The sequence below is a fragment of the Callithrix jacchus genome, chromosome 9 (assembly GCF_049354715.1).
Source record: "Callithrix jacchus isolate 240 chromosome 9, calJac240_pri, whole genome shotgun sequence".
Taxonomy (NCBI): Eukaryota; Metazoa; Chordata; class Mammalia; order Primates; family Cebidae; genus Callithrix; species Callithrix jacchus.
In genome coordinates, this window is record NC_133510.1 from 106436305 (window position 1) to 106457461 (window position 21157).

At 40.9% G+C, this 21157-nt stretch overlaps 1 protein-coding gene across 3 annotated transcripts in view; it reads right to left on the minus strand.

Annotated features, from left to right (window-relative positions):
* Positions 1 to 17777, minus strand: part of C9H12orf42 (chromosome 9 C12orf42 homolog) — a 228958-nt gene extending 211181 nt beyond the window's left edge. For all 3 annotated transcript variants that reach the window (XM_078338117.1, XM_078338118.1, XM_078338120.1), the window contains exons 1-3: positions 17388 to 17777; positions 16868 to 16983; positions 11658 to 11761 (exon numbers count right to left, since the gene is read on the minus strand). The gene's annotated coding sequence lies outside the window, so the exon portion shown is untranslated. The remainder of the gene's footprint in view (positions 1 to 11657; positions 11762 to 16867; positions 16984 to 17387) is intronic.
* Between the last annotated feature and the right edge of the window lie 3380 nt (positions 17778 to 21157).

The window sequence follows — 21157 nt, forward strand, 5'->3', positions numbered from 1 at the left end:
CCTTCAACTAGTGTTTATTGAGCAACAAATACATGCTGGGCAAATGAATGTGCCAGCACTAGGACACAGCCATTAACAAGATGGCATCTGCCTTCTGATGCATGCATTTCAGTGGAAGAAAAGTAAAATAAACAAGTATGTGCTAGGCTTTTTGGTAACAAACATTTTGAAGAAAAATAAAAAGGATAAAGAGAATAGAGAGTAAAGGATGATGTAATAATTCATTCTCATACTGCAAATAAAGACACAACTGAGACTGGGTAATTTATAAAGGAAAGAGATTTAACTGGTTCACAGTTCAGCATGTCTGGGAAGCCTCAGGATACTTACAATCATGGTAGAAATGGAAGCAAACACATCCTTCTTCACATGGAAGCAGGAAGGAGAAGAATGAGAGCCCAGTGAAGGGGGAAGCCCCTTATAAAACCATCAGATCTCATGAGAACTCGCTCACTATCAAGAGACCAGGATGGAGGGAACTGCCCTTATGATTCAATTATCTCCACCTGGTCCCTCCTACAACATATGGGGATTATGGGAACTACAATTCAAGATGAGATTTGGGTGGGGACACAGCCAAACCATATCAGATGGGTTGATGGCAAAGACCACCCTGAAAAGACAGCATTTGAGCAGGAACTGGAATAAACTGCAAAATGGGTGCAGCTCTCTGAGGGACCCATGTTCCTGGAAGAAGGAAAAGCTAATGCAAAAGCTTCAGGGTACGAGTGTGCAGGGCAGGGCCTAGGAACAGCAAGGATAATGTGGCTGGGGCCCCATGGGAAGGTGTATGGGAGACAAAGTCAGATCCCGCAGGGCCTTGTAGACATCGTAAGGACTTCAGCTTTTACTCTGAGTAAAGTGGCACCATGGAGGCTTTTGAACAGAGGAAAGATATGATCTCACTTTTAAAAGAACACTATAGCTGTTGCACAAAGACAGTTTATTAGGTATTGTCTGGGGGCAAGAACCAAAGCTGAGAGATGTTGCCCCAAGATAATTTTTTATAAGAGAAATAGTATAAAAGCCTCTAAATCCAAATTGGTTATTAGAAGTCTGCCATATGAATTAAAATGAACAACTGAATTCCCAAATATGCCTGTAGAGGAGTTCAAGACCATAGCATGCAAATATTTATTAGTTTAGTCCCTCATAGTGGTTCTTGATTCTCCATCAGAGACCATTTTGCCCCCTACCCTTACCCTGAGATAACTGGCAATGTCAAGGGAACTTTGCGATTGTCACAACTGGTACGGGGTGGGAAGTGGGGAGAGTGCAACTGGCATCTAATGGGTGGAGGCCAGGGATGCTGCTAAACATCCCATAATGCACGAGACAGCCCATACAGCAAAGAATTATCCAGCCCCAAAGATCAATAGTGTTGAGGTTGAAAACACCTATATTAATGTAAAGATTCATTGTTCTCAGATTTTGTTATTCTTAAACTTGCAATAAATGTAAAATCAGAGAAGCACAAACTGAGTTGAATTATCTTCCTTTTCAGCTAATCATTTAAAAGGCAAAAATTATAGTTGCTGTTTTGCATTTAAGAACAATTTCTCGAGGAAAAAAAATCACAGTGTCCTGTGCTCTCAAATCAAAGCAGGAGATCCTTAGGAAGAAAGTGACATAAGAATGTTTCTGAGTTTGCAACAGGAAGACTTCAAAATTTTTTTTAATATAAAAATGTCATTTCAGGAAAACAAAAGCACCTGGCACAGATTTTGCTTTGGGGAGAAAAATTCCTTTGAAAACCCAACTAGTTGTATAATTAAGTGATAATGAATGCAGAGCTGTACTTTGTATTCCATTCCAGCACATTGGAGTTGAATCTAGCTCGAAAAGCTAAATCCCTCAGTGCTCTGGCCTCTCATCAGTGAAGTGCAAATCAAGGCCTTTAACTGCTATTGAAGGGGTGGTTCCAAAAAAAATGAACTACAAATATTATGTTTTCAAATTGCCTACTTTCAAGTGTATGCTGAGTTGTCTGTGCAAAACTGCATTAAATAAAAAGAAACTTTTCACTGGAACAAGAAAGCAAGCTATCAGATTTAATATTTTACATGATGGTTTATGCACAACAGAATAATAATCTATTTTTAAAAAGAAAGAAGGGTTATTAATGTCTATTTTATAATGGAATTTTAATCACTGGTGATTTCACTTAGAGAAAGACTAAATAATGTCTTTTACTTGTACTCTAGCTAATGTCATGTGTGAGAAAGATGTATGAGAGTATATGAGTGTGCTGGATTGAGATTTTTGCTTGGTTATAGAGATACTGTGTAGTATAGATAGTACTTGGAAGTTTGGTTTAACAAAAATTGGATACACTTCTTTAAAATTACTGCAACAAAACCATAATAGGGAACCTGCAAGCATGAGAAATTAATAACTTGATGTGCTATTTAATATTTATCATCATAATTAAAGGGATATAATATAATCAGCCTGTGGCTAGCCAATCATTCAAAGAAGCCACTATTACTTGGTGCTTTTATCTTGACTTAAAATGAACAAACAGAAAAAGACAATTTTGACTGTGTTTCTATAAAAATTAGTATTTTTCCCAAAAAGAGATTTAAAAAAATTCCATATACAAAGAACTTAGGAGAAAAACCTGATGAAAAGCAAAATAGACCATACAATACCTATTCAAGTTTAAATAGCATTTTATAAACATGACACTAGTCTGTTCTCACACTGCTATAAAGAAATACCTGTGACTGGATAATTTATAAAGAAAATAATTTGTTTAATTGACTCACAGCTTCACATGGCCAGAGAGGCCTCTAGAAACTTACAATCATAGGGGAAGGGGAAGCAGGCAAATCTTACATGGTGGCAGAAGAAAGAAAAGCAGGGGAAACCACCACTTATAAAACCATCAGATTTTATGACAGCTCGCTCACTATCATGAGAACAGCATAGGGGAAACAGCCCTCATGATCCAATCACTTTCCACCAGGTCCCTCCCTTAACATACGGGGATTACAATTTGAGATGAGATTTGGGTGGGGACACAGAGCCAAACCATATCAAACATGCTTAAATGTCTGAAGAAAAACAGGGCATAAATTAACTCCAGATGGATTAAAGACTTAAACATAAGACCTAACACCATAAAAACCCTAGAAGAAAACCTAGGCAAAACCATTCAGGATATAGGAGTAGGCAAGGACTTCATGACGAAAACACCAAAAGCACTGACAACAAAAGCCAAAGTAGACAAATGGGACCTAATCAAACTCCACAGCTTCTGCACAGCAAAAGAAACCATCCTTAGAGTGAACCGGCAACCAACAGAATGGGAACAAATTTTTGCAATCCGCCCATCTCACAAAGGGCTAACATCCAGAATCTACAAAGAACTAAAACAAATTTACAAGGAATAAACAAGCCCATTCAAAAGTGGGCAAAGGATATGAACAGACACTTTACAAAAGAAAACATATATGAGGCCAACGAACATATGAAAAAATGCTCATCATTACTGGTCGTTAGAAAAATGCAAATCAAAACTACATTGAGATACCATCTCACTCCAGTTAGAATGCTGGAGAGGTTGTGGAGAAATAGGAACACCTTTATGCTGTTGGTGGGAGTGTAAATTAGTTCAACCATTGTGGAAGACAGTGTGGTGATTCCTCAAGGACCTAGAAATAGAAATTCCATTTGAACCAGCAATCCTATTACTGGGTATATATCCAAAGGATTATAAATCGTTCTATTATAAGGACACACACACACAAATGTTCATTGCAGCACTGTTTACAATAGCAAAGAGTTGGAACCAACCCAAATGCCCATCGATGATAGACTGGACAGGGAAAATGTGGCACATATACACCATGGAATACTATGCAGCCATAAAGAGCAATGAGTTCATGTCCTTTGTAGGGACATGGATAAACCTGGAAACCATCATTCTCAGCAAACTGACACAAGAACAGAAAATCAAACACCACGTGTTCTCACTCATAGGCCGGTGTTGAACAATGAGAACACATGGACACAGGGAGGGGAGCATCACACACTGGGGGGTCTGTGGGGGGGAACTAGGGGAGGGACAGCGGGGGGTGGGGAGTTGGGGAGGGATAACATGGGGAGAAATGTTAGATAGAGGTGCTGGGGAGGAAGGCAGCAAACCACATTGCCATATATGTACCTATGCAACAATCTTGCATGCTCTTCACATGTACCCCAAAACCTAAAATACAATAAAATATACATTAAAAAAAGAAAAATAGGACTTTATAATAGGAAGGTAAGTAAATGACAAAAGCAGTAAGACAACATACTTATTGGTATCACACAAACAGGGGTATCTACCTATCATAGAGAGCACAGGTTCTTGCATTGTTTTGAATATAGGAACAGACTATAGCGCAACAAAATCCTGGAAGGAAACCACCTGCCTCAAAGCTATTAAGGGACTACTGAGAAAGACCAGGACTTGAGTCAAACAAGGCTGCTCAAACTAGGCTGTACACTACAACTATTCTCTGCACTGTGATAACATGTTAACATAAGGAAGAACTTTGGGGAAAAATCAGGTTGGTGACATGGTAAGACAGATCAATGGGATGGTGCAGCTGTATAGGATAAAACACAGGGGAGAGGTATTGTATGTTTTTTGGTTTTTTGTAAACACATATACATTCAAGCCTGTCTACTTGAGAACTTACTGGGGAAGGCAGACAAATTGCTTTTTCTGCTGACTCTAGTCAAATGAGTATAGGAATTAATTGGAATTACATGTCCGCATTGTCCGTTCCATCTGTGAGTCAACATCCCTGCAGAAACCACACCATGGACTGAGAAACACTCAGTCTGCAGCCTGGATGACTTACCCATGAGATTTGAGTAGATAAGTAGTAAAGGCTATAGAATTGAGCAGGCTGGGAAGGAAGCTTTCGGGATGCCTTTGCTGATGCCAATGAAATGTGATCAGTCCACCTGAAGTTCAAAGAGTCCCAGGAGCCATCTGATGGATGAGCCACAAATTAAATTAGACCTTTTTAGGTGACTAGTTGGAGAGTTAGATGAACCAACACTTCTTTTCTCATACTTTTTTATTAAAAGACACTACAGTGGTACAAGAGAGGGTGGCCTTTGGGAAATGTGTTGCATTGAGCTATACCTTAAATTATTAGTGGTTAATGAGAATGTCTTTTTTCTCAAACTGGATTGTATGTGTCTTATGCTTCTCTGTTACTAACCTCCTATCTCCAGCATTTAGCTTTTATTGATGGCTTTTAGCAAGGCCCTGCCCAGGGAAAAAAATAAAATTATAAAGAGTCACAGAGGACATTTTTAAGATTTGAAAGAAAAGTCACAGAAAATAAAAATGTTTAATAGTTTTTTCTGAAGGCATATGTAAATTATTGGCATGTTTATGGATTATAACTCCATTTTTGTGGTTGTTTTTAACATCATGAATCAAAATGTGAAAAAAATGAGCCATATTCAAACAGCAGTAGAAATATCTTAATGCCACTGAAGGCCCAGCAGAAATTAAAACTCTTTTATCAGAGTATAAGAGTCAGAGAAATTGTGAATCATGAGAAGATACATAGAAGTTACTTTGAACTTCAGTTGGCTCATAGGCCTGCCACAGTCTACTGATATATGGCCAGAGTCCTTGGTTGCAAATAACAGAATATATTTTTTCTGGTTTAAGCAGAATAGGAATGTGTTAGAAGAAGCCAGGAAGCTCATGGAATCTTTGAAAGGGTCACCAAGCAGGAACCTGAAACCATCTAGCCAGGAAACCAAGTCATCCCACTGGATTCTCTAGAGAAATGTCACTACCACCACCATTCAGCATCAATCCTCCTTGGGACTAGACACCAGAAACTCTTCTGCCAATGCCCCAGATGAAGTGGACACCATTGCCCCCACTATGCCCAGAAGGCTGACTCTCCTTTACATAAGGCCAACTCCCACATGTGATGACATTTTTTATCCTCTGAATCAAGTCTTATATGGGGGGTCACAATCGGTAGAGCTAAGCCACATACCTGCATCCTAGATGCAAGGGAGTCCAGAGATGTAAGTTTTTTGCCCTCAACTTTGAAAAGGACTTATAAAGTCAGAAACTTTCACAATGTATGGAGAAATGTTCAAAGATGGCAAGCAGCCACAAATTACTAAAATACTCCATGAATTCCAATCTACCTTTTTTCATCCATAGTTTTTCTACCCAAATCCTCCCTTCCAGGCATCCTGATCTCTTTATTACTCCTTTTACATCCTGCTTCCCATCTTAGCAATATGAGGCTTATATAATAATGATCTCAAGATCACACAACTACGAAGAAATAAAAATCTAGATTTGAACCTAAATCCCTTCTGAAATCCAGACTCTGTACCTTAGTTGATATGGTTAGGCTTTGTGTCCCCAGCCAAATCTCACCTTGAATTGTAATTCCCATTATCCCCACATGTCAAGAGAGAAACCAGGTAGAGGCGTTTGAATCATGGGGTTGTTTTCTCTCATGCTGTTCTCATAATAGTGAGTTCTCATGAGATCTGGTTTTATAAGGGGCCCTTCCCCTTTCCCTCGGCACTTCTCCTTCCTGCTGCCTTGTGAAGAAGGTGCCTTGCTTTCTCTTCACCTTCTGCCATGGTTGTAAGTTTTCTGAGGACTTGCCAGCCATGCAGATCTGTGAGTCAATTAAACCTTTTACCTTTATAAATTACCCAATCTTGAGCAGTTCTTTATAGCAGTATGAAAACGGACAAATACACTAGTCATGTGTTGAAAGTTGATTTAAAGTCTACACTTCATACTATGTCCCAAAGCACCAGGTTTACTGTACTAGATACTTGGCACCATGTACTAAGCAGACAGTAATTTAATTCATCTCAATAGATATGTTTTTACTGCCTGGAATGGAACCTTAGGTTCAGCCACATAGAAATTATATAATGTTGGACAAATTATTTACCCCTCTAGGTCTGTTTTCTCATCCACAGAATAGAATGATATGCTTCTCATCTGGTTAATGTGATGACATTTTTAGAAATGGGGGCACAAACCTGGACTACAATAAGCAACAATAAATATCAGGTCCATATATAAAAAAAGACCTAGGAACATGGCCTTGTGCTTTAATGGAGTAAGAGCCTGCCTATCCATGTAATTTTCATGGTCCTAGGAAGACCCTCACCCTTCCACATACCCCTCCAATCCACTTCCAGACACAAATTCCTTTCAATCACACACATCTGCCCACAGATGACTGGAGTCAGGAAATGCCAGAATCCAGCCATGAGGAATGAGGCTGAAAAGGTCATGGATCTGAATAACCCACATTGAGATGTTAGTGGTAGTTGTGAGGTCTCATCCTGTGAGCAATTTTACAGCAAAAGGAGGGAGGAAGACAAAGGACACTGGACTCGGGTGGTGGCAGCAGATGGGAACCACAGGGGGATGTCTGGATGCAAATAGGGAAGAGGCAAATGCTGGAGTGGCCCAGGCATTCCTCATGGTGACAAAGAAGTCCCACTTGACCAACATGGAGGGTGAGCAGTGAATATGAATTATTCACAAGACTCAGAATAGGTGGTCACAAAAGAGGGAAAGCCATGTCTGGTGTGCCTGTATCCCCTTATAAGGGAACGAAGTACCCACGACTGCTGGACACATGTAGTCCCAGGTAAGATTAGGAGAGAGGAGTGACCGGGCAATTTCACTCCATTGGGACTCTAGGGGCAGAGAATTGAGATCATCAGCACTGGCCTGTGAAACCTCCTATGTGTTTCCTCTGTTTACATAAATGTAAACTTACACACTCCTCCCAGAACACATATTTTTTATTATTAATTTTTTAAAAGTCAAGTGCAGTGGCTCATGCCTGTAATCCCAGAACTTTGAGAGGCTCAAGAGGGAGGATGGATTGAGGCTACAAGTGTGAGACTAGCCTGGACAACATAATAAGACCTCTGCTCCTAACAACAACAAAATCTTTTAAAAATTGAGGCAGGGGTATAACTTAAGCCCAGGAATTCACAACTACAGTGAGCTACGATCATGTCACTGTACTCTAGCTCAGGCGAGTGAGTCAGACTCTGTCTCAAAAAAATAATAAAAAATAAAATAAAATTAACAAAAACCTAACTGAAATAATGGCCTGAGCCAGAAGCTATTACGGAAAAAACTGGAATTGTGAAGACTTCATGGGCATACCCAGTCCAGACACACTCATCTGTCTCTCTCTCTCCTGCAAAAATCCTTCCTCCCTGTTACTACATGATGGACTCCTATTCATACTTCAAGACTCAAATTAATTTTTCCCTTCATTGTGAAGCCTTCCCTCAAAACTCCAGTCACTCCCTTCCAAGTTTTGAGAGGCTTTTATGCTGACATCTACTACAGCGCTTGTCTCCCTCCTTGACAGTAAGCACCTTTATTTTGCCACGCCATCATGCTCTATGTGCTATAGATTGTAGGCTACGGTATGCACTGTGCCTCATTAAACTTTTCAGCTTCAGCAGCTAACACAACATATGGCACTTTGGAAATAATTAATTCAGGTACCATTAGGCTGAGATGGCTCCAGCACCCTGAGTTCCAACTGAAACTGAACCTAGAGTAGAATAGCCATAGCCTAGGAAAACAAAACAAACTTAACCAATCATTGCATCACTATTCACAACAGCAATGACATGGAATCAATCCAAATGACCATCAATGATAGACTGGACTAAGAAAATGCGGTACGTAAACACTATGGAATACTATGCAGCCATAAAAAGGAGCTAGATCATATCCTTTGCATGGACATGGATGGAGCTTGAAGCCATTATCCTCAGCAAATTACCACAGGAACAGAGAATGAAACACCACATGTTCTCATTTATAAGTGGGAGCTGAACAATGAGACCACATGGACACACAGAGGGGACCAACACACACTTGGGCCTGTCTGGGAGAGTGGCAGGAGGGAGAGCATCAGAATCAATCGCTAATGCATATAGGGCTTAATACCTAGGTGATGGGTTGATAGGTGCAGCAAACCACCATGGCACATGTTTACCTCTGTAACAAACCTGCATGCCCTGCACATGCATCCTAGAACTTAAAATTAAATTTCATTAATTTTTTTAAAAGAGAAACCACCCACTAACCTCTAACTAGGGACTTTCCACTTTAGTCAATGAAATATTGTCTTTGTCTTGCTTCTACTAACACCTTATAAACATTTTTTCCCCTCTCTTTCCCTCAGTGGAGCCCCCACCAGTTGCAGTTTGGTGCTGCCTGATTTATGAATTGCTGTCTGCTCATATAAATTCTAAAATTTAAATGTCCCTAAGTCTATTTATTAATGGCACAGAGTTGTGCTCCAAAGACATTAATGGGTAACCAGACCTGATTCTTAATTCTGTCTCCCTCAGTTGTGCTTTGTCTCCTGGTTGGCACCTTTTGTGCACCTCATGTTTCCTTGGCTGGTGATACAGTTTGGCTGTGTCCCCACCGGAATCTCACCTTGAATTGTATAATCCCCATATGTCAAGGGCAGGGCCAGGTGGAGATAATTGAACCATGAGGGCTGTTTCCCCCATACTTTTCTCATGGTAGTGAATAAATCTCACGAGATCTGATGGTTATATAAGGGGTTTCCCCTTTCACTTGGCTCTCACTCTTTCTTGCCTGCCACCATGTAAGTCATCGATTGCTCTTCCTTTATCTTCTACCATGACTGTGAGGCCTCCCCAGCCATGCGGAACTGTGAGTCCATTAAACCTCTTTCCCTTACAAATTATCCAGTCTTAGATATGTCTTTATTAGCACCATTCGAATGGCCTAATACAGCTGGGCTTTTTGTACCAGCCCTCTCTGTAACACCAGCTGTGCCCAGGAGCCATTTGATGACCTTGCACCTCAACGGCACCCACATCTCTCATGGCTTTCCAGCACAGCCCCAGCCAGTCATCCTGACACATGTGCACACCTGGAAGGAAAACATTCCTGGAAGGAAAACACCTGGAGATAACATTCCATAGGGCACTCCTCAGCCACTGGGATATGGGAGCTGATTTTTAGAATGCCCCCTCTTTCATGTCTCAGGAGACTATTTTGAGGTATATTCTGCACAGCTCTTCAGAGAGTCCCCAACAGGATTGCGTTCCTATTGCCCTCAACAGTAACCAGCTAATAATAACACTTGGATGGGCTTTTACTCCCTGCACCTTGAAATCACTTCCCAAAATATATTGCCTGCAAACAAGTCCTCATCTCAGGCTCTTCTAAGATGCAAATCCACAATGGTTTTGATGGCAGAGGAAATTACACAGGAACCAAACTTCAACAGTCAGAGGCTGCTTTGCTAGACTCAACAGGTCAGCCTGGAAACAAGCCCCATTGTTACAGGATTATGGAAGGAGACAGTGTCCAGCATGCACTCTGGCTAGATAAGCACAAACCTAGAAGTCCCAAGGAGGAAAATAATCTCAAGATTGAATGATGTCAGTCTGAAGGGCCATCTCTGTGCAGTAAGGCCATCTGCTACTAACTTAGCTTAATATCAATAGCTAAGATAAATGAGCCCTCTCTTTTAAAGATACTCACCTATAGTTAGAATTTACTGCTTTTGGCCTAGTAGATCCTAGTCACTTGGCAGTCTATGAAGCTATTGTGGGGGTTCATAATCATTTATATAAGCACTGTACCTTGTCTGGAGAGGGAATAAATGTCTCATCATTTCTTTGAACAGCCTATGTGTATACATGCTGTTGCAATTCATCAAATATAATCTCATTCTAAAATGTTACTGATTTTTATAGCTTTTTGCCATTATATATCTCCTCTATCAATTAACAGTATCCTGGTTGAAAGGACATTTACAAATTACATTAACATTAGAAAGGGATCCTCATATTCCAAAAGTTTTATAACACCTGTTTAAGGGATATAAAAATAAAACAATGCTGTAGTTGCTTAATGATAGCTTCCAAACATCAAGTGTCTGTGTGTGTGTGTGTGTGTGTGTGTGTGTATTTCGTGTCTATATCATTTCCTCTGGCATCAAAACATTGTGGACTTGCATCTTAGTAGAGCCTGAGATGAGGACTTGTTTGCAGGCAATAGACACTATATATATTGAGTGTTTATATTCACACACACACACACATATAGTGTGTGTGTGTCCATATATATATGTGTGTGTATATAAATACACACACACACACATAGACCCTCGATGTTTAGAAGCTATCATTAAGAAATTACAGCATTGTTTTATTTTAATATCACTGAAAACAGGTGTTATAGAACTTTTGGAACATAAGGATCACTTTCTAATATACATATATATCTTAAACCTTTCAACAACCCTGTAAAAGAGATATTATTAGTTCCATTTTAAAAGTAAGAAACAGATTCAGAATGTGTAGATCACTTGCCCAAGACCATAGAGATAAGCATTGGAGCTAAGATCAGGATGGAAGCCTGTGAGCCCTTCCTGTCACCATCATTCACTCACTGAATAGGCATGCTGGGGATGTGTAGGGACATGCCAAATGCTGTACACTTTGGGTAAAGCATAGTCATTATCCAACCCTTGCTCCTGGAAAAATTTTTCTTCTGCCAGTTTAATTCAATTATTCTTCTTGCTCAGCTTAAGTGGGTTTAAGGTGTAACACAATCTGACCTTCTTTAGCTTCTTTTCACAGCCCCTACGACGCATTCTTCCTATCCTTTTGCAAAGATTTCTTGCTCTTTTATCACCTGTTTGTTCTCTGGCCTCTAGCTCACCTACAAAGAAAGATTAAAAGGGAGACAAGCTCAGTTATTTGAGTCTTTCCAGCTGCCCCAATTTCTTCTTTCTGCCAGGGAAGAGAGCTTGGTCCTATAAGGAGAAATCAAAGAGTTGGCAAGAACAGATTCCCATGGTTTCCAGCCACAGCACAGAGAGGTGGCGAAAGAAAGGGTCTGGTCAAGTTTTCTGTGTGTGTCCCTTGTGTTCCAAGACCAGGGAGATCTGCTTCCCAAGACTCCACATGCCTTCTCCATTAGCACCAAGAACAGCTAAACCCTGGCAAGTCCTCCCTGTAAAATACCAACAAGGAAAAAACACAGCAACCTTGTCATTTATTAGAATGATGATCAGCCCAGCGACACAGTCAGGCTGGACCAAATCAACTTCAAGTTATTTGAAATGTGTAATTCATTAAGTAAATTGATCTGTCACAATGCTGTGGGTCATTCCCTGGCAAGGCGTCCCATGATGAATAGCTGCTAAGCGGCAGAACAGGTAGCGTTCCGAGGTCCATCAACAGATAGGACTGCACATAAGTGCCCAGACAGTTACAGGACACCTCCAGGAAGCATTTTCAGGAATGCCTGTGTTGTCATAGTGACAAAAGAAGTTCAGCATCACAGGACCTCCATTGGTTTTGATCAGAGTTGCCTTCTTTTGACTCCAAGCAATGCTAAGTCACAAAACACGCCTGGGCCAGCTAAATTGGAAGTTGTTCTTTTTAGGGCTTTTTGGGGGCAGGGGGGGCAGGTCTGGGGAGATTTTTTGCTTGTTTGTTTTTTGTTTTGTTTTGTTTGAGACAGGATCTTGCTCTGTTACCCAGGCTGCAGTGCAGTGGCACAATCTCGGCTCACTAAGCCTGGACTTCCTGGGCTCGTGTGATCCCCCTGCTCCAGCCTTCCAAGTGGCTAGGACTACAGGAATGCACCATGAAACCCAGCTAATTTCCTTTTTTATATATATAGAGATAGGGGCAGGGAGGTCTCACTTTGCTGCCCAGGCTTGTCTTGAACTCCTGGACTCAAGTGACCCTCCCGCCTCGGCCTCCCAAAGTACTAGGATTACAGATATGAGCAACCATGCCAGCTGGATAAAGTTCTTGAGTCTTAAAGAAGCTGAGTCAAATACCCTGTGACCCCACAATTTAGCTCCTTTAGGAATTCATCTCAATGCAAGCAAAAATTTGGCTACAGGTTGTTCCATAGAGTGTTATTTGCAGATAATGTGTTGTTAATGATGGTTATGATGGATCAAGTTTGGCACTGGTCTATGCATTTCATGTATATTAACCCAAGTTATCTTCATAGCAACCCCCTGAGGTAAAATATTATTATTAACAGCATTATTATAATTAATTATATTAACCCCGTTAGCAAAATATTATAATTATCAATATTATAATTAAAATATTATTATTATAATTTTACAGATGAGAAAACTGAAACCTACAGCAGTCAAATAATTGTTAATATGATGCATCCAGTCAAAATAATCCACCGGGCTGGGCATGGTGGCTCACGCCTATAATCCCAGCACTTTAGGAGGCCAAGGCGGGTAGATCATGAGGCCAGGAGTTTGAGACCAGCCTGGCCAACATGGTGAAACCCTGCCTCTACTAAAAATATAAAAATTAGCCAGGCATGATAGCAGGCACCTGTAATACCAGCGACTCAGGAGACTGAGGCAGGAGAATCTCTTGAAACTGGAAGGCGGAAGTTGCAGTGAGCCTAGATTACATCAGAGCACTCCAGACTGGGCAAAAGAGCATAACTCCATCTCAAAAAATAAATAAATAAACTCTGCTCTCTTAAGCATCTCTGCTTGTTACAAGAAACCAATCACCCAGGTGTGTTTTATCTTTCTACTATGCAGAGCTTTTAATTTTATTCCTTTTAATCCTCAAGAAAGAATGATAGCAAATCCATAATAATATTTTTGTAACAAAATTACCACATTAACTTCGAGAAGAAATAATCTTCCGGCAAGTATTATTTGCTTTTTCTAAGCATATTGAAGCCACTCTCGTTGTCAGAAACCAGAACTCAATTCTTAAACTCAATATGCACTATAGAAAGCCATGTGATTTGGAGAAGTTTCTGTCATTGCATGAGTTCTCTGGTTTTAGCTGATGGAGTGAGAACAAAATGTAAACTAATTTAACTCAAGGCTTTGGGGTAAATTTGAGGATATGTGTCATCATTTCGTTGTATCCCCAAGAGAACACTAGGAGGTGTATATAATTAGTCCCATTTGCAGAGGTAGGAAAGAAAGGCTTAGAGAGGTTAGTTTTGCCACTACTATGGACTGAATAGTGTCTCCCCAAAATTCATATGTTGAAGCCATAACCCCCAATGTGACTATGTTTGGAGCAAGGAAATCATTAAGCACCGGAAAGCTCAATCTGACATGCTCTCTCTCCATGTGCACAGAAAAAGACCACGTGAGGACACAGGGCAAAGGAAGCCATTAACAGGGCAGGAAAAGAGCTCTCAGCAAGAACTGAATCAGCTGGCATTTCAGTCTGGGACTGCTAGCCTCCACAGCTTTGAGAAAATAAATTTCTATTGTTTAAGCTGCTCATTGTACAGTATTTTGTTATGGCAGCCTGAGCAGACTAATACACTAAAGATCACACAGCTACCAAACAGTAGAACCAAACCGAAACTCATGCCTTCTTCATTGCATCAGGCTGTCTGTATTTGGCATGAGTGGTTCCCATTCAACAGCAGCCACTTTTCTTCTTTCTTACTTAGAGAACCCCAGTTGACTTCTGGCACCCTCCAGGCTGGTCCTCTTCTTCTTGTCAGTGATTGGTTAAATTCAGTATATGTTGTAATTTGGGCAATGAGATGGGAAGCAAGTCTGCTGAAAGGCTTCTGAGAAAGATTTCCTTATCAAAAACATTTCAGGAAGAAATTGTTTCTTTTCTGCCACTGGTCAGGAACACGTCTGCACTTGAGAGATGAAACTGTGGCAGCTACCTTGTAAGCATGAGGGGTTACTCTGCGGGAAAAATACTAAAGCCTACAGAATGACAAGATGGAAGGAATCTGGGTCCTTGTCAACATTATAGGTGTTCTGTAGAAACCAACTTGGAGTTTCCCTCATTCTGACTTATTATTGATGAGCTAATAAATCTTCCTATTGTTCATGCTATCAGGAGTAGGGTTTTCTCTTCCTTTCTGTTTCTTTGTTCCTTCCTTCCTGACTGGTAAAATCAGGATTTCAAGCCTACAAACACATAGCTATGCAGATATGTCTGAAGGGATCATAAATACCCAGTTAGGCTTGCAGCCTCTCCTGTACATCTCTCAGGGAACCAGAGCCTGAAAACCACCCATGGCTAGGATTTCAGCCCTCCTCAAGAGAGACCACGTGCCTTCACAATGTTAGAATTTGATTATGCTGATGTGCAATCCAGTGTTTGTTGCCAACGGGTCCTACTTCTACCCACTAAGCAAATATCATCTCTGTTCTTTTCCTTTTAAATTTATATAATGAAGATGTGTCTGGACTGAGCTCTGGGTTTAGACAATGGAATAAGTAAAACAAGGTCCTTGCCCCATTAATTACTCATAATTTTCACAATAGCCATTCAGAGTTTGAAGGGAGCTATCTTACTTTCTATCCCCAAATTGTCAGCTCCCAAAAAATACAGACTTTACGTCTATTTCTTTTGCAATACTGGCTTATTATAGGCACATGACAGATTTCATGGGATGAATGAATCAATGAATTAATGGTAGAAGAAATGGAACATTTAACAAATGCCAAACACAGGGAAATATATATATATACTCCTCATGCAAGAAGCCAGCAAGAGAAGACATAGATATAAGAAAAAAATGGAGAAAGCAAGAGACAAAGTTCAATTAGATCCAACCAGTGTCATATAGCTTATAAGTAGTATCTGAGCTATGAATTGGCATGAAAGAGATATAGTCAAGGGAAAAGGAAATTCATTTGCCTAATGCTATAGTTTGGATGTTTTGTCCCTTCCAAATCTCATGTTGAAATTTGATCCCGAATGGATGTGGGGCCTAATGGGAGGAGTTTGGGTCATGGAGGCAGACCCCTCACAAATAAATTAGTGCCGGTTCTCGGTTAGGTGCATGGTGAGAGAGTTGTCTCTCTGTTAGTTCTCCAGAGAGCTGGTTGTTAAAAGAAGCCAGGCAGCACCTCCTCCTGTCTCTTTCCTCCTCATTTGCCGTGTGCTCTCTCTGTGTGCCAGCTCCCCTTCACCTCCCGCCATGAATGGAAGCCACCTGAGGCCCTCACCAGATGCTCAATCTAGAACTTTTCCAGACATCAAAATCATGAGTCAAATACATTTGAATTTTTTTCCTTATAAATTATGCAGTTTCCAGTATTCCTTTATAGCAACACCAAACGAAGACACCTACTTTGTGCCAAATACTACACTGGATGCTTTCACAGACGTTCTTGTATTTAATCCTCTAACAACTGTTTGGGACAATATTGTCCATGTTTTAGACAATGAGAAAGCCAAGGCTCAGAGAAGTTCAGAAATCACAGGTAGTGAGTGGTAGGGCAGAGATTCAAACTTTTTGGTCCCTGAACCCATGTTGTTTCTACTGTTCAGTGTTTCCAAAGCAGTATAAGAATGTGTACCGTAAAAAAAATCAAATAAAACAAAACACCATTTCATGGTTGTATGAAAACCAATAAATGCCCATCCTGCAGATACCTGAGCATGACTTAAAACTAGAGGTGAATCCTAGCCACATGTTGGCATCTGGTGTCAATCATCCCAGTGAACAGTAGCAAAGATCTCAACCTTTGTGTTCACTTAATTTACTCCTCCCTTTACCACTATTAATAACCACAAATAGTAAATTCTAATGGCGCCCATAGGACTGCTTTTAAATAAGCAAGGATATAACTCAGAGGTGGATTTCCTCAGCATGTAATGCCTGAGATGTTAGACTCCATCTATTCCTGTAAATGCTGTAGCAGCTCTGCATTAGAGCTTCTCACAACTAACTGCTTTTGCAGTTAATGAACTATTTCAATGGTGTGTTGGCTCCTCCTCCCTTCTCAGGATACCCGTTGCCACATAAACACACCGTTCTGAACAATACCTTATAAGCAGATGGTGTTGAATTAGCACAATAATCCACAGGTCTGGGCTGGCGACAGGAGATAGTCAGGGATGGCAGGATTTGAGAATTTGAGCTCTACAGACGTTCGGGTATCTCTGGAAAGTGTTACAGGATGTGAGTTCTGCTCTTCAGAACCCTGGCAGCTGTGATAAATGCATTCCCACTGATCATTTTAACCTGCAATTTGCAACATCTGATTCCTTTTATGAAGTTTGGCTACTTCAACAGTGAGACAAAATCAACCCCTCACTTGGGCATTGAATTTTCATCATTTTTAAACTTCTGTGCCCCTCACCCCCAAAGAGATCTCCAAAATTTCCCTTTCAGCTGCCCTTCTTCCTCCATACTTCATTAGATAGCATTCCCCCATGACACTTTCAAAATTCTCCCCAGATACCCAAAGAATGGAGCTTAGGAGTGTATTTCTTAATCACCATATCTTCATTTTGCTTCAGTCAATACACTTAAGGCAAAAATTATTAAAATGTGTATTACTGACTTGACTTTAGGCTTTGAAAGTACAAAGAAGTCTTCTCTTTACACAGCTAGTGGAGATAGCTGAGAGTAATAAGGCCCAGGATGGGAAAATTTCCACTTCATCCTTTTTTAGAGATTCCTCTAAAAAGAGAAGGTAAGCTGTGCCAGAAAATAAAAGTTGTCAGCAAGTATCTGCAGAGTGTTCCTGGAGGCAGTTCTCCTCTGGAATCTGAACTGTCAGCTGCACATGGAGCCTGGCTGACTTATGAAGAGCGTGATGTGGGATCGTTTGGTATTCTGCAAAGGCGGTGGCATGTGTTGGGGGCCAAGGCGTGCTGGAGACTTTGGGGTCTGCCAGGCTTTCACTCTCTCCAGATCGCCCCTGCCTCCCAGCAGGAGCTGACCCAGGCTTAGAAAAGGTTAACTAGCACAAACAGCCATCATTTGTGACGAGTGGGAAAGCCCCATGTGTTGCCCCAGCTTCTCATTATGAGGCATGAGGGGTGGGTTTTCTCTGTTGTTTAGACGGTTGGCACAGGGTAAATACCCAGCATGCTTCTGCTTTAGGAACTAGGAGGGCCTGTCTCCCAGCAAGTGTTCAGGGGGAAGAAACTCACGCCATCAGAAACCCTCCTATTGGTGAAATGGGGGAGGTGAGGGGTGAAGGAGATAGGGAAAGAAGTTGGGTGTAGAATCACTCTTCAGTGTGTACTGAATAAATTCGTTCACCTAGACCTAATCGGTTCAAATGCTCTATTTTCAGACCCCATCTGCTTATCTCAAGGAAAGTTTGGGGAACAGCTCCATCCTATTGTGAGCTCATCATTTTGCAAATCTATTCCCGCCAGAGCTCTCATTATAACAGATGTCAGCAGAGGAATCTGAGCTGTCAGGGAACTGCTGACCATGAAAAGGAGGGGCAGAGGCAACAAGCAATGCAAACAAAACAGTCGCCCCCATGACACACGTAAACAGGAATGTTTGTCACAATATTTTCCCACATTGCCCAACAATTCCAGGGGGCATATTTCAAAAAGAAAAGTGGGGGAAATCACCGTAAGACTAATGAGGCAGAATCCATCAAGTTCATCTCCTCCAAGTTGAAGTATCTGCAACCTAGTCCTAAAATCGTCTTTCTCTGCCATGAAAATTGATATAGATTTATTCCCCACAAGAGCGTTTCTTGACAACATTAAAAATAATGTGCCGGCTAATGTTTAGGCTGCGCAGCAGTGCAGAGTTTGAGCTTCCATTTTAAAATCTTTTTTTTTTTTCTCTTTATAAACCCTGACACATCCTGAGTTGTGATCAAAAAAGGTCCTAAAATTGTGCATGTGGTAGAAAGGCACCATTTCTGGGTAGCCCTACCCTCTCGTCAGAACGTTAGGATAATCCGTGAAGCCTGCCTAGAGCAGCAGCACAGAGTCAAGGACTGTTTCCCTTGAGTACAGTTTGTCTAATCTGGGTTTTCTGTTATCAAAAGAAGACAAAGAGTTGGGTCTTGGAACCAGAGGTATTGGGATCACTGGATTTCCTCCCAGCTCATGATTTCAGAGGTTTGAGTTAGCAAGTCCTTTTTTTTTTTTTTTTTTTGAGACAGAGTTTCGCTCTTGTTACCCAGGCTGGAGTGCAATGGCGCGATCTCGGCTCACAGCAACCTCCGTCTCCTGGGTTCAAGCAATTCTCCTGCCTCAGCCTCCTGAGTAGCTAGGATTACAGGCACACGCCACCGTGCCCAGCTAATTTTTTGTGTTTTTTAGTAGAGACGGGGTTTCACCATGTTGACAGGATGGTCTCGATCTCTTGACCTCGTGATCCACCAGCCTCGGCCTCCCAAAGTGCGGGGATTACAGGCTTGAGCCACCGCGCCCGGCCTAGCAAGTCCTTTTCACTGCATTTTGGGTAAGAGAATATTAACTTGAGAACTATTAAAAATTAGCATTCATCAAAATATATTAGTTCTTAAAATCAGAGAGACCTCTCTAAATTCCCACCCACAGTATCAAAGCCCATCAGTGATTTTGCTTCAAGACCAAGGCCCTGGCAATATTTCCAGATTGGTGCTTCAGTCGGTAACACAGTTCCTTTGTTGAAGACAAATTCCTTCTAAAAGGGCGGGCTGGTTCTTTTAAAGTTTTGCCTTAACCTAAACTCTAAAAGCTGCATTATGAAGCATTGTGAGATTACAGTTTACATGTAACTTAGATTATGATCTTTGTTGGCTTTTTTCTGTTTTTAAGACGAAATGATTAAGGCAGACTCTGGTGCGATGGCCTATCTGTAAAGCCCCAACATGTCGCATAAACACACCATTAAGTAAAAATTCTTTGCTATCATGGCCTGCTCTAGGCCTCAAAGAAACTCACCTAACTTTTACGCAAGGCAGCCAGGCAAATGTTAATTTCTCCATTTTACAGTTGAGGAAACTGAGGCACTCAAAGACAAAAGTTTAAAACTATGGCCTCCAACTCTAATTCCTGGTGCTTCTTCCTACACCCTGTGCACAAAAAGCTCCATAATTTGTCACACCCATCTGCATGATGGATACCATGCAGCTGTAACAAACCAGGGGAGAAAATAATGTGTGCTAAAGATGGGAAAACGTCTGTAACACACAAAGTAGAAGCAATCTAGATACCAAACCTGTGTATGGTATGATCTCAATGGATTTTATAAATGGATTCATTTATATGCCTCAATTAGACATATGTACAAAATGTTGATTATGATTGTCCCTGCATGGTGAGCACTTTACTTTCTCTTTTATACCTACTTTGTATTTAAAACATTTTATACAAGAAAATTGTAAAATAATATTTTGCCATCTGGAAAAAGACATGTATTTGATTGGCAGTATGTATCACAAAGAATGTTCTAAACTAAAGAAAACTGAATAAAAAAGAAAAATAGCTCAATTTTACTTTGTCTAATTCTCAACTTCTGACACAATTGTGTAGAATATTTTTGACTCTCAGACCTATGACCCCCATGACAAAATCAAACACTGTTCTATGCCATTTGCATGATGTGCTTATTAAATCACCGTTAGTATGTGTGACCTACTATGATGAAACAGAAAAATGAGGACGGCTGCCATAACCATTACGGAAGTGTCAGGCTTGCCGGCCTCCTCTAACAATAGGGGCAGACACAGGGGTGAGTCTTCAAAGAGGTCACATCAAAACGCCTCTGCCCCACAGGCAAGGTGAAGCGCGGATCACGCAGACAACAGGGAATTGTGTTTCTGTTGGCATGACTGGAACCAATGCCAATCACACAAAAGTTCACCCTATAGTTCAGTACTTGACAGAATGTGATTCCTTTCAGATTCACTCCACCAACAGAGTGAGTTCCTAAACATTCTCTGGCTGCATCTCAAAATACTCACAATATAAACTAATATTTAGCGAAGAGCATAAACTTTTTGCAACAATGGTTGTTATGTCCTCTAACTCAATCATTGCTATACTTACTGAATACTATGGGAATTTGTCATTGCTGGAAACAGCAAATTAGTTTTGGGGAGCTTGAATTTTTTAAATTGTCCCTTTCCAGTCAGGAATTCATTCTGGCAGTATAAAGTTGGATATTGCTAATACCCCAGAAGACCTTCCAGCTAATCTGATTCTCTCTAGTTCAGTGTCTTCAACAGCTCCTGTGGTCTTTCTGAGTGCTCTCATCCATTGTGCTTTTGGTCCTCGTGGGTCTCAGCTCAAATACAGTCTCTCTCTGGTCCCAATTTTCCACAAAAATGTCCTCTGGATGACCCCCAGGTCTCTGTAAATAGTAAAA